Genomic DNA, 10,021 nt, shown 5'->3' with positions numbered 1-10,021 from the left:
GCCTTGAGTCAGAGCAACCAAACTTCCAGACAGAAAAACAAAGACTCTAGAGCCGTGCCAGATTCGTGACCCTTAGCAGCCATCAACATTTTTTATTCCCTCGCCTTTTCCTGTTGTATATAGCTCTGCCCCCAGCCTGGGGCACGTCTTGGATTGCACTCAGGCTCTCTTGGTTGTTAGCTCCAGTGGTTAGTTCCATAAAGGAGACACCCTGCCACAGGCTTCCTGGTCTCGGAGCCATTCACCTTGGCATAACACGAAACATTTAGGACTGGGATTTTCAAAGGAGACCAGGGGAGTGAGGCACCCAGCTCCCACTGACAATCAATGAGAGTTGAGTGCCTAACCCTGTTATGCCCTTTGAAAACCTCAGCCCAGTGGTTGTTCCTGAAATGTGCTGAGCACCCTTTTACCCACCCCCCCCCCACCTTGGCTTCAATAAGAGTTGAGGGTGCTCAGCTCCCTGGAGAAGGCACACAGCACTGTACAGGATTGGGTTCTTTTATTGTGGGTGAAACCAGGCTTTGTTCAGAGGGCTAGCACAAGATCTTTGCTGCACACAGCTTCCAGTTAAGCCATGAAAATAGGGTTTAAGTGGGACTGACACACTTCATGGGCCTTGTTCTGTCCCTCCAAATAAGGGTGAACGTCATCCCATATGAACATTTATGCTCAGTTAAGAATGCAATTCCTGATACTGGAGCAAATTAGACTGAAAAGTAAAGGGTGCAGGGACCCATGAGCACTCTTTGATTTGTATTTTTGCCTTTTAGCTGACAGAAGCTCAGAACAAACTCTTTGTCTTATGAGTTCATTTCTACAACAAGAAGATAGCAAGATTTCAGTTAGATGTATCTAGGGAGACCAGACAGCAAGTGTGAATAATTGGGATGGGGTGGGGAGTAACAGGAGCCTATATAAGAAAAAGCCCCAAATATCTGGACATCTGGTCACCCTCGATGTATCAGTAGCATGTAACCAGTATTAGGAAATTGTCCTGCGCTGCTACGTGTGAGTATATTTGACTGGTGCCTATAAAGGGTATTTAGCAGTTAATTGAGCCCGTATTATTATGGTCCAGACAACTCTGCCAAAGCTTCTGCACTTTCTCAGACTCCTTACAAGGGAGAGAGCAACCCTCATTGCTGTGAGACTCTTGACTCTGAACACTGGCCCATAGGGAGTAGGTCGGTACATTCAGAACTCACTCTCATCTCTTCCTAGTTATTTATTATGGACATAAAGTGAATGTATTTAATAGAAATACATGTCAGGGGTTCAGTAACAATTGTTTTGATGTTTCTGCTGGTTCTTTGAATTCAACTCCCTAAGCCTGGTTGTAGGAGTTTTCTCAGGGCTGGTCTACACTGGGAACTTACATCAGTGAAGCTATATCTCAGGGGTGTGAAAAATCCATACCCCTGAAGAAGTAGCAATACCGACCTAACCCTCAGTGTAGACAGTGCTAGGTTGGTGGAAGAATTCTTGGGGCAGTTGATTGCCTATGCCGACAGGAGCAGCTGTGCCACTATAGCATTTCAGGTGTAGATAAACCCACGCACTGGTTATTTATTCTATAATCCCCCCATTTCACTGATTTTTCCCCTTTTCTAGTTGACTTATCTTGTTTTCTTTAAGTGACATCACAGGAGTTCTCAGACAGCCCAGAGATGGAGTGTGTAAAGCGAGCCAGGTGTCTTGATCTCTCATAGCATTTTGAGAGATGCATGTGCTTCCCTCTCCAGAAAAAGAGGAAGCATGGTCATACTGTGGTGGCATTTTGAAAGGAGGAGAAGGGATCTTTGCCTTTGTTCAATGGTGCATATTTCTTTTAGGGCCTGATCCTGAGAAGTTCTATGCACCTTGAACTCTCATCTCTTCGGATCAGTTACAAGATCACATTTTGGTACAGGAAAGAGAGGTACACACAAAAGTGGCAGAGAAACTCTGTGGGTGACGTTTCAATCTCTGCTGGCATGAGGCACTAGGCAGACCACAATTTTCAATACAAAAAGTGCAGTAAATAAGGCCTGGGCCTACATATTGAACAAGGATGATAAAATAAAATATTAAATAGCTGCTCATTTAGTGAGCACTTTCCATCCTGTGCTGAATGAAGATGGGTTTCTATAGAAAAAGGTAGAGTGATCAGATAACTAAAAACTGTATCATAATGCGTACGCACATGGGGACTGAATTATGGTTGCACAGAGAATCTTAATTTTGGCATTTCCTAATTTTGGAGTGCTCAATTTTACCACCTTAATAATTGCCTTTTAACATAGTTTTTGTGTGTGTGTAATTAATACTTCTGTTACAGTAACACCGAGAGGCCCCAATCACAACTAAGGCTAGACTCTGTGCAAATGCATAGGAAAACACACTCTCTACTCTGAAGAATGTATACCCTGAGGCGATATCAGGATGGGACAATGGACTGTAGTCAAATATAATTCTGTAGGAAACCAACACATCAGGCACCCTTAATCCAACAAATATATGATAGAGGTAAGACTAACTAGATGATCATTCTTCACTTATTAGGATTTATTGGGTTCATAATGTTTAAGGAGGTAAATTTAGGGATATTATCTATTTAATATAGGATCAAACTATAAAAACAATTTAAATTGAATATAATAGCAGAGAGTAGCAAACATGAAAAGTGAACAGAGACAACTGGATGAATTATTAGCACTATACAATATCAGTAAAGCACAAGTTAAATGGATTCAGAACTAGCTGAATGGCAAATCTCAAAAAATTACTGTCAATGAGGAATCAGATCGAATGGGGGGGGGGGTGTTTCTAGTGGGGTTCTGCAGGGATTGGAACTTATTAGGCCTGATGCTATTAAACATTTTCATTAATGATCTGGGACTAAATATAAAAATAACTGCTGATAAAATTTTTCAGATGACACAAAAATTGACAAAGAGATAAATAATGTTGAGGACAGAGGAATCATACAGAGCGATCTGGATCACTTGGTAAGCTGGGTTCTTTCAAACAAAATGTGCTTTAATACAGCTAAAGTTATACATCTAGGAACAAACCTACAGACCACACCTACAGAATGGGGGACTGTATCCTAAAAAGCAGTGACTCTAAAAAGGCTTTAGGGATCATAGTGAGCAAGCAACTGAATATGAGCTCTCAGTGAGATGCTGTGGCAAAAAGGGCTAATGTGATTCTTGGATGTATAAACCGGAGTAGTGAGTAGGCAAAGGGAGCTGATTTTATCTGTGAATACCACAATGGTGAGACTGACACTGGAATATTGTCTCCAGTTCTGGCACTTGCCTTTTAAAAAGAATGTTTGAATAACTGGAGAGGGTGCAGACAAAAACCACCAAAATGATTCAAAGGGCTGGAGAAAATGCCTTACAGAAAGATCAAAGAAAGACCAAGAAGTGAGTTGATTACAGTATATAAGTACTGTCACAGGGAGAAAATACTTAGTATTAAACGGCTCTTAATCAAGCAGAGAAAGACATAACAAGAACCAGTGGCTGGAAGCTGAAACCAGACCAAGTAAAATTACAAATTAGGCACAAATTTTTAACAGTGACGGTGATTGGAACAAACTACCAAGGGAAGTGGAGGAGTCTCTATCTCAAGTCTTCATATGAAGACTGGATGCCTTTCTGGAAGATGCGCCTTAGCCAAACACAAATTATTGGGCTCACTACAGGGGTAACTGGATGAAATGTAATGGCCTGTATTATACAGGATGTCAGTCTGGGTGATCTAATGGTCTTTTCTGGACTTAAAGTCTAGAAATCTATTAATTGTTTTCCTACCCAGTCTATCAATAAGCCAACAATAAATAGCCATAAAAACCTAAGGAAATACATAGTAAAAATATACAGTAACTGGTGGAGTTTTCAGTTGCATATGTCTTGGCCAATTGCTGAAAGAGCTCGCTATTCCTGAGATGGAGCATTATTCAAACCTCAACTACCTTACCGCATGTACCACATTCATATGCTGGCTGAACTCCCCTAATTAAGAACTATTGTCATTTTTTGTCCATCTAAACTATTCTCAGGTCCTATTTAATAAAATAGGCAAAGAGTAATCAGTACACAGAATATATGTAAGATGGATGTTTGTCCAAAATTAAATCCCCCTCTGCCGAATTGCAACTACTCATAGCAATAAATTCACCAAATAAGGTATTCCTGTGGCAATGCCTTGCACATAAGGAAACTCAGGCCAAGTAATTTGGAGGATACAGTTTTTGAAAAGATTCCAGAAACTTGGATCATTGGCCCAAATTCAAATCTGGTGCAGAATGGGCACAATTCCCAGTGGGAGTTGAATTTACTTATGCCAGGGTTGAAGGATACAGTTGTTAACTCCTAATCAGAAAACATTTGCACATTATCATCTAGTTGGTTTTAGAGGGCCAGTTTTTAGCCACTATCCAAATGTTTCTTTGAGGTCTGGGAATTGGAATACTTACTTTCATTACTTAAAACATCAGAGGTGATCCTCAAAGGTGCTTTAAATTTTAAAATAAATTCTTAAGAGATTGTAAGAGAATGCTATTCCAGTATTGAACTTATATTTGAGTTTTAATCTTTGCTTTCAAAATGCAGAGACAGAGAGAATAAATCTCACCCTGATGCAGTGGATCAAGCCCTGACCTACCTACCACTAAAATCTCACTTGAACTCTCAATACAGGACTCTAGGCAGCCTAGTCGTTGTGCTGACTCGCTGCACAGGGATGAATTTCATCCCAAGAGAGAGGGAAAAAGTAAACTTGCCATGTAGAGGACAGCTATTTGACAAGAGGACAATAGTTTTTTTTTTTTGTTTTGGTCTTTTTTTCCATTTAATCCTCTTGTGATCCCTAGGGTACAACCTGGAACTGCGCTACCTCTGTGCCCCCTTAACTCTTCAGCCTGGGCTGTCTCTCACAATGCTTTGCTAGTGACACAAAGGCACCAGCCAGTTCCCCCCAGAGCTGTACCATCTTGCCCTGCTCAGAAGCCTGAGGAGTGTAAAGTTATTACCCAGTCCGCCCCTCCCTCAATGTGGAGAGGACATACGCTAGCCTTTGGAAAGTGAGCTGAGATTTCCCAAGCACTTCAAGCAAAATACGCTTTTTTAGTTAAGGTATAAAACAGATTTATTAACTACAGAAAGATACTTTTTAAGTGATTATAAGTGGAAGGCCTAAAAGGGTCAGCAATGGTTACCAAAGAAAATAAAAGATAAGCACACAATCTACATCTTAAACCTTATTAAACGAGGCAGTATTTAAATCAAACAATTTTCTCAACCCACTGGATATTACAGTTCATAGTACACAGGTTTCTCCCTTAAACCTGGACCAGTCTCCTCAGTTGAAGTCTTCTGTCTTTCTGTGTTCTTCTTGCTTCCAGGGTAGGTGGGGGAGGAGAAAGGCAAAAGCATGATCTCACTGTCTCCTATTTTATATCCTCAGTCCATGTGGCTGGAAGACAGTAGCCCAGGCATCCCTGGTGGGTTTTGCTGAGTCACAGGGTTGAGCAACCCTTCTGGTGGTCTTGTGCAACTGAGCCATAGAATTGAGCAATCTCCATTGTGTGGTGCTTGCGGGACTGTCACCTGAATTGTAAATCCCTTGATTACAACTCCCCTGCTGATTAATGGTTATTTAACACCCTCCTGGGAGAGATTAGCAGTAGTGACTCAAACTTACAACATATTTCAGTAACTATACAGCAAAATCTCAAAACTTTATAAACACTAATGATATACATATTTGAACAAAACAATGGGTTTCAGCAGATCATGACCTTTCATAAAATATCTTTCATGGCATGCTTTGTATGAAATATCACAACCATATTTGAATGATGAATATGGGAGTTACAGGGTGCAATTTTGAGGTACAGTGTGTCACACCTCTTTTTTTTACTTAACAATTGAAAAAGAGACACTGAGCCAAACACACATGCATATCTTTGCTTGCATTAGGACTTCCAAGTGTCGTGGTAAAATAGCTCCCAACCCAATCTAGTGGAAGAAATGTTTTTATTTTCTTCACCCTCTTTAAATGTTTGTGAAAGTTTAACGCTGAAAGGTACTTCCTCTGTTCACAAAGCATGTAAGCATGGAAAAGCTTCCTATCCTCCTCACATGCTGCATCCACACCTGGAGAGGAGATTTAGAACCTCTAACACACTCAGCAACTTTCCTGATCTTCTTTGCTCATACAGATAAACAGCCAGCCAACAACAACAAAAAAAGAGAAATGTATGAGCGCTGATAATTGGCATGTAGGAGGCAGGTGTCATCTTTCTGTGTCATGTAAATTTTCTCTAATTGTTTTACAAGGACAGATGAGAGATTGGTTTCAAGGATAAGAATGAGCACCCCATTGTAGCTGAGCTGTTTAGTGGCTGGTGATTCATTTGATGTTTGGTAATTCAGCTTCCACAGAACTGGCATAAGGGCGCTGCGCCAGCTCCCAACACGGGGAGGGAGGAGGCATTCCAGGAAATGGGGAGGGAGTGGCAGCCCCAACACAACTTAGTGCAGCCCTCTGGCTGTTCTAACTTACACTTAGAGTGAGGTAGGTACCTACAGGGCCCCACAGTAGGAGGAACCCAAAAATGGCATAAAGGCACCTTTTCCCCAGCTCACTCTGTTCCCACACTAGGCATAGAAATGGAGCAACTGAGAATCAGGGGCCCATTTGCTCCAAGGTAGTTGAATATTCCTGCAGGTTACAGAGTAACTACCCTTGGTAGATGTAATTGGCTTCTAACTTGGGTTTTTAAAAGAAGTAACCTGACTGTAGCGACCTTTTCATGTTAGTTATTACATAGTTAAGTCTGCCATGGTGTGATGCTTAGGTGTTACTAATCCCAAGAATTCAAGCATAAGACTATGCCAGCAAATAACCTTCAGGAGCACAACTATTTAGAATGATGCACTAAGGGCTCAGCAGCATGACCCTCCTTAAATAGAGTAGAGCCACCTGCATCTATTGATGTTACTGACTATACATGTGGCTAACAGCATATGCACCTTACTCTTCATCACTCTAGAGCCAGCCAAATACAATGATGGCATGGTTTCATTAGGGTTTGTTTTTCTATTCCCAGGTCTGCTTGTAAAGCAACTAAGTTCTTAGAAGGATGCAATGCCTCCTATCACTGAAACACAGAGAGATTATTCAGATTACTGGACATTGGTGAGCATCTCCATGGTGGAGGCATCTGCACCTACACCCTTCTGGCTTTGGCTTATTCTCATCTGCTCCATCTTGGATGCTGTTGCAAGTGGAATTGCCCTCTGGTTCTTCTGCCTTCATGCTCAACTGGACCCCCTGAGCATTCACATACTGAACCTGGCTGTTGCACATCTCCTGCGTTCTGTTGGTGACGCACTCCTGACTCTTCTGTCAAACATGCCTTTTAATGAATTGGGTGGCAGTCATAGTAAGTGTGACCTACAGCTTAGAAAACAATGCCAGCCTCTTTTTCATGCCAGCTATTAATCGGGAGAGGGCCACGTCACTGCTTTTCCAAGCACAGTTTAGGCACCTCCACCCAAAACAGTTCATCTTTTGTGCTTTGATGTGGGTCCTGTCCTCTTTGCTGACAGGAACAGAACATGCATTCTGCTGTGAAGGTGACGCTGAGGAAGTGGGGGTAGGGGCGCAGGAGTTTACAGAGGGCTGAGACACAATGTCAAAGAGTGGTCATCTTTATGAACATCCTATACCTGGTGGATTTTGTTATATTTATGGCCATGTAATTTGATGCTGTGTAGGCAGATCCAGCAAAGCATATGTATACCTCACTCAAAGCTCTATGCAGCCCTCACAGCTGCGATGGTATTTGCTTTAGGCATTTCCCTCTGGGCGCTGGATTATGAGTTTGAACTCTTAGAATTTCCATATTTATCTTTTATGAGAGCAGCCACAGATAGCAGATGTTCAAGCAGCATCTCCCTGCTCTCATGTCACAAGTCAGAAGCAAAACAGCAAGGGGGAGATGGGAGTATCTCCAGTTTTATAACTGCCAGAGTTGAGAACAGACAGTGAATAGCCAGAGTCTGCTGGAAGGTAACAAAAGGTCTAGACCTGACTATCACCCAGAGAGTTTGCTTATGAGATCTGTGCTTCTTATTGACAGGAAGAGGCCCAGTTAAGCTGTTCATTTACTTAGAATGATGCATAGTGGCATAGAAAAAACCCAAACTGGAATTTTTGCCCATGTGGTCTCTTGTGTATAGAAGTAGCCAGTTCAAGCCAATCTGGCCCCAGATTGAACATTTATAAGAAAACAAGTTCTCAAGCCAATAAAGAGTCAGCTGACATAACTGACAAAAGGAGAAACATGATTAATGAAGCTGTAACTATAAAAGCTCTAAAACTGAGGAAACGTTTACAAAAATAGCAGCAGCTTAATTACTTCACTGCTGCCTAAAGTACCACTCATATGTGACTAAAAACATCTTCAATGCACCCCTGTGTTCTTGGTACAGCCCTACAAATAATTGTGAACTTTCTTGGGTGGACTGTCTTAGTGTTTTGTACAGCACCAAGCACAATGGGCTCCACTGTGACAAAAATAATAAATAGTGATTTACCAGCAGTGGCACATAAAGAACCACCACAGTCAACCTCAGCAGCTAAGATGTCACAAAAAGCAAATTAACGTTCTGATGAGTGCACTAACCTATGAAATAAGAAAAGACTGCCAGCAGTATATTGTACAGAGCTTAAAAACCACATCTGAAAATACAGTACGTCTCTTCACAACACCAATAGTAAAAGGGCTGAAAACCCATGCAATTTGGCTTGCAAGCAAACAGCACTTGATATGTATGCCCCTGAAACGTGAACATTGTTATGCATCTGTTTTTAAACCCTGTTCTAATATAAACTGCTCTTATTATGGAACCAGTTCTTCTCAATGGCTTCCTTGGACCACTTAAGTGTTAGTCATAGCATACTTTATAGGGCCTGTATTTACAGCATAACTGCTGAGCAGCCCTGGAACTGATGAAGGCAATCATGGTTTGACTATACAGATTTATAGGTTTGTTCTGGACATGAAGAAGGTTCTAAGAACGAGAAGGTCTGCACTAAATAGAAGGGGGTAGTGTACTTTTCTGTTATCACTTCAGCACACAGACACGACGGACAGCGTAATCCTCCACAAATACCCCACCCGTATATCTTCAGGCACTGGAGCCTGGTGTGTTTTTATGTAGTTGACGGATTTGAATATTTTCACCCATAAGATAATAAACCATTCAAACAGTGTCTTCCAAAGACCCCCATAAGCTAACATACTTTCCACTTTTATCTTTGCCTTTAGAGTTTGTTCTTACACTCGAATTGGAAGGTCTGAGCCTGGCTTGGTGCTTGGGTTGTTGAAGAATTCTCCCCTCCAGGCCAGCTGCAGAACTTCTCCCAAGAGCCTACTGCAGCAGACCACAGAGTGCTCTTCTGACCCTGCAGAGGGGAGGCATGGATGGAAGAATCTAGGCAAGGGATACCCAACCCCCAGTGCTCCTGTATCCCACCCTCCTTACGGTGGAGGGAGCTGAGTCCCTCCCCTATTCAGCTTCAACTTTCCACAGCAGAAACAAATTCTTCCTAGTATCTGAAGACCTTCCACACCTTAGAATTCCCAATCAATTTTAGGTTGGGTTTTGTGCTAAGGGACGAGGAAATCCTGAAACTGATCCCTCTGAGATTAACAGTGTCCCTAGACCCTGAGAAATGCTCATTATGACACACAGGCACCAAGGCCAGAAGTAAAAGCTGTTTTCCTTCGAAAGACTTACACGATCGTTGGGCTTACCAAATTTCAGAGCAGAGGACAGCAGTCCTTGGCCTGAAGCCCACTCACTCATCCATATCAGAAAAACTGATCAACATAGCACATGTTACTGTCAGGCACTCTCCTGCCAACGTGTGCTTAAAAATACACACAGAGAAGTCACCTGACTTATTTTGTTGTCTTTGAAAACTTTTCAGGAGCCTGCAGAATTATTTCTCCATC

Source organism: Chelonia mydas, chromosome 3, assembly GCF_015237465.2.
Source record: "Chelonia mydas isolate rCheMyd1 chromosome 3, rCheMyd1.pri.v2, whole genome shotgun sequence".
NCBI lineage: Eukaryota > Metazoa > Chordata > Testudines > Cheloniidae > Chelonia > Chelonia mydas.
The sequence above is the reverse complement of the archived record's forward strand: the minus strand, read 5'-3'. Positions refer to the sequence as shown.